This window comes from Orycteropus afer, unplaced genomic scaffold (genome assembly GCF_000298275.1).
Source record: "Orycteropus afer afer isolate SDZICR_OR568_19922 unplaced genomic scaffold, OryAfe1.0 scaffold00104, whole genome shotgun sequence".
Lineage (NCBI taxonomy): Eukaryota > Metazoa > Chordata > Mammalia > Tubulidentata > Orycteropodidae > Orycteropus > Orycteropus afer.
In genome coordinates, this window is record NW_006921691.1 from 3886422 (window position 1) to 3891455 (window position 5034).

Below are 5034 nucleotides of genomic sequence, written 5' to 3' on the forward strand. Positions count from 1 at the left end.
TGGTAGCCAGGCACTATCTAGTTTTTCTGGTCTCAGGATGTTGGAGGCTGGGGTTCAGATGGTTCATTAATCTTTTGGATGAAATGTTTCCATGTCTCAGTAATAACACAACCTTGCTTGCTGAAAGTGAGGAGAACTTGAAACACCCACTGATGAAGATCAAAGTCTGCAGCCTTCAGTATGGATTGCATCCCAACATAAAGAAAGCAAAAATCCTCACAACTGGACCAGTAAGCAACATTATGATAAACAGAAAAAATATCAAAGCTGTCAATGATTTCCTTTTACTAGGATCCACAATCAATGCCCATGGGAACATCAGTCAAGAAAAACAATGACCTGTTGCATGGAGCAAATCTCTTGTAAAAGAGTTCTTTAATGGCATTTGTTGCCATTGGAGACTACAACAGCCACGTTGGCCTGGGTGTTAAATGCTCCAAGGAGGTGGTCACTGCCATCTGTGGGGCCATTATCTTGGCCAAGTTGTCCAGTGTCCCAGTGTGTGAGGCTACTGGGGCAACAAGATCTGGAAGTCCCACACAGTACTCTGCAAAGGTGACTGGCCATTGCAGCTCTGTGTTGGTGTGCCTCATCCTGGCGCCCAGGGGCGCCCCCATGCCCAAGAAGCTCCTGATGATGGCTGGCATTGACGACTGCTACAGCTCAGCCAGAGGCTGCAATGCCATCTTGGGCAACTTCGCCAAGGCCACTTTCCATGCCATCTCCAAGACCTACAGCTATCTGACCCCTGATCTATGGAAGGAGACCGTCTTCACCAAATCTCCCTACCAGGAGTTCACAGACCATGTCGTGGAGACCCACACCAGAGTCTCCGTGCAGAGGACCCAGGCTCCAGCTGTGGCCACCACATAGTGGTTTTCATACAAACAAGACAAATAAAACAATTTAATTAAGCCTGAAAAAAAAATCTTTAAAAAGCAAAGATGTCACTTTGAGGACTAGGGTGTGGTTGACCCAAGCCATGGATAAAAGCTGGACAATGAATAAGGAAGACTGAAGAAGAATTGATGTATTTGAATTATAGAGTTGGCAAAGAATATTGAATGCACCACGGACTGCCAGAAGTATGAACAAATCTGTCTTGAAAGAAGTACAGCCAGAATGTTCCTTAGCAGCAAGGATGGTGAGATTTCAACACATGTATTTTGAGCATGTTATCTGAGGGTCCAGTTCCTGAAAAAGGACATCGTGCTTGATAAGGTCAAGGGTCAGCAAAAGTAAAGAAGAGTCTCAATGAGATGGATTGGCATAGTAACTGCAACAATGGCTTGAATATAACAACAATTGTGAGAATGGCATAGGACTGAGCAGTACTTCATTCTGTTGCATACGGGGTTACTGTGAATCGGAACCAACTTGATGGCACCTAACAAGATTTTAAATGCATATATATATGTAAATTACATTATAATATATAATACATATATGAACATATACATATTATTATCAAATTATTTGGGAGTAAAGTCTTAACATCATAATTTTTATTTCTGAATACTTCAATGTTCAGTTCCTAAAAATAAGAGTATTCTCTTAAAAAAAGTAGAATATAATTATACAGTTATCTAATTCAGGAAATGTAACATCTACAAAATATTATCTAATATACGGTCCATATTTCCTCATTATTTTTCCACTTTTAAATCAGTATTATTTCCTTAATATGGACAACTGCTTCAGTCAGTTTCTCTTCATTTCACTGACCAGGCAGTTGTACTGTGTAGTGTCTCACACTCTGGTTTCCTCAGGTGTTGGTCAACTTGGTCTTCTGTTCCCTGAGTTCTTGTAAAGTAGAAGTTAGATCTAAATGCTTGAATAGATTATTGCTAAATATTCTGGGCAAGAATACTTCAGAGGGAATGCTGTATACTTTGTACTTCATTGTATCAGAAGGCACCTAATGGGAGGTTTCTCCATGATTAGGGATGCTAATTTTGAATCCTTGGATAAGGTGGTGACTGACAGATTTTGGAATCATAGTCTGGCACAGTACAAATACACAGTTCTTCACTAAATCTTCTCCTAATATCTTTAGCACCCACTGATGCCTCTTGGCTGCCTGTTGCAATGATTCATGGCATTCTTTATACAACGAAACCAAACGCACTACCGCCGAGCCGGATCAGACCCATAGCGACCCCTCCTTGGGTTTCTGAGGCAGTATCATTATGGACGTAGATTGCCCAACCTTCCTTCCAAGGAGTGGCTGATGGGTTTGAACCTCCAGCCTTCTTCATAAGGAGCAGTAAATATCTACTCATTAACAGGGGATGGATTGCAGTTGTTCATAAAAAGAGAGGATAAAAGATTTTTTCTTTACCTTTCCTTGTCTATTTTCAGAGTAAGGAGTTAATGTGAAAGTCCTTACCAGTAATGACAAATGTAATCATCCCCCTACTCCTCCCTCACCACTGTCAACTCCTAGATTTTAATTTATTCAATGTTTTATTTTGCTGTTCAAATTTGCCTAGTGGGAGATCCCTTGAGCTGGTTACCCTGTTGTGTTGACCAGTCCCTAGCAGTCTTTGGGGATTTTCTTACATTCCGTCGTAAGCTACCCAGGCTCACTTTGTGTTTTCCCTGCCCTAGATCTGGAAGTTACCATTACTCCAACTCTGGTTCTTTTTCTGGGAATAGATGTAGAAACCAAGATCTGGCCTCTTTAAGTTTTCTCATTGCTACTCGACTGTCATTATTTCTAGCCCTTTCAGGGAATAGAGCTAAGAGATTTTTTTTTTTTTTTTTTTTAAATCTTCAGTTCATATCAACTCTTCTAATTCAAATTAACATAATTCTGTTTTTATATTAATTCTGCTTTTATATTTGTATAAAATCTTATTCTGAAAAATCTTGGTTTCTCATAACATTTATTTACCCATTTGATTTATCATATACCAAAAAGTTTCAAAATTACAATTTAATATTACTAACAATAAAATTACAATTTAATATTACAAAAATGTAAGATATTTTGATGCTTTTGTATCCTTAAAATATATCTCACTAAGCATGTACAGTCAGTCAGAGTAGTATACTGAAAGACACTTAAATAGTTCTTTCCTCTCTGTTTGTACACTCTAGCTTGATATACAGTTAGGGTCCTTTATTCCAGTTTATTTTCAATGTTAAGGTTAATTTTTAAATTTTTAATTTATTTTTTGAACACAAAAATATATGCTATACAAAAAGGTGTATTTACTTACAGAAGTCTTGGTTTCATTCCTTTCTCATCTACTTTGTTCCAGTGATCCCCTATGTTGTTGTTGTTATGTGCCGTTGACTCATAGCGACACCTCCTTGGGTTTCCGAGGCAGTATCACCACGGAAGTAGATTGCCCAACCTTCCTTCCAAGGAGTGGCTGGTGGGTTTGAACCGCCAGCCTTCTGGTTAGCAGTCAAGTGCCTTAGGCACTACGACACTAGGGCTCCTGTGATCCCCTATAGGTGATCATTATTTTCATTAATATCAGGTTTATCTTTCTAGTTTTTATGTCTGTCCCTATATATCTATATTTTAAAGGGCTGTGTATCAGTGTAAATATACATATCTCTAGGTATTTATCTATCCATCTATCCATGCTTCTATCCATCCATCCAACCATCCATCCATTCATCTATCTATCTATCTGTCTGTCTGTCTAGTCAGTCCCTGGGTGATGCAAATGGTTAACATGCTCAGCTGCTAAGTGAAAGACTGGAGATTTGAGCAGAAATATCTGGAAAATCTACTTGGTGATCCCTTAAAGTAACAGCCACTGAAAACCCTATGGAGCACAGTTCTATGCTGACACAAATGAGGTCATCATGAGTGGAAATTGACTTGCTGGCAACTGGTACAGCTGGTATATGTGAATGTGTATGAAGACACACACACACATATTAGTACAATATATGCTGCTCCATACTTTGCTTTTGTCATTTAATGATATCTCCTGAAGATCTCTCCACACAGAGACCTTTCTCATTGTTTTTATAGCTGCCCAGCTCTCCATGGTGTGAATTATGCCGTAGTTTCTTTAACCAGTCCTCTGGCAATGAACGTTTAGGCTATGTCTAATCTTTTAATGCTACAAATAATGTCACAATGAATTACCTTGTGCTTATGTTGCTCTTGATTTGAAAAGGTTTATTATCTTCAGTGTCAACAGAAGTTGCTCTAAAAGGTAAATGCATATGTAATTTTGTTAGATATTACCCAATTCACCTCCATAGTAGCTGTTCCATTTTGCACTCCCATTAGCAAGATGTAAAAGTGTCTATTTCATTACAGCTTTATCAATAGAGGGTGTTATTTAGACCCAACTTTTGGACTTTTGCCAATCTGATAGACAAGAGATTGTATTTTATGCAGTTTAATTTACGTTTCTATGACTGAAACTGGCCATCTTTTCAAATGTTCACAGCCTTTTGAATTTTCTTTTCTGTGAACTATCCGTTTATATTTGTTGTCTGTTATCTACTAGGTCAGAATCTTTTGTTTTGTTTTAATTTAACCCAAACCTCTCCTGATGCAAGTAAAATCACTTTCCATTTCTATCTACCAGAAAGACATCAAATACAAAATCAAACCAATAAAGAAACCTCACAACACTGAACTTTGTTTCCTCACCCCAAAACTCCCTCTAAACCAAAGCATCTTTGTGATTCCTTAAATTTAAGTTTTCTTCATAGGTTCCTATTGAGTTGACCAGTATTTGACACTAGAATATTGGTTGGTTGTTTCTCCACATCTTGGCCAGTCAGCTAGTTTGGTTAGAATGCTGTGTTAATGAAAGAAATGTTGCAGTTTTGATACCCACGTGGGCTGTTGGCTTTACATTGAGAAAAGCTGTTTCTCAGCCAGCAGGGGGGCTGCCAGATGCCTTACTTTTAAGGAGAATTCTCAAAAGAACGTCCTGTGGGTAAGGACAGGGTAAGGAAGGGGCAATGGCGTCATTTCCAAACATAGCTCATGGGGGGATGGGGAGTGGGGCTGAGGGTGGATGCCCCAACTCCTGATTCTTTGGAGACTGG

General features: G+C 38.9%; 1 pseudogene; it reads left to right on the forward strand.

Moving 5' to 3' along the window:
• Positions 1 to 378: 378 nt before the first annotated feature.
• Positions 379 to 873, forward strand: LOC103199137 (annotated as a pseudogene).
• The last annotated feature ends 4161 nt before the right edge of the window (positions 874 to 5034 follow it).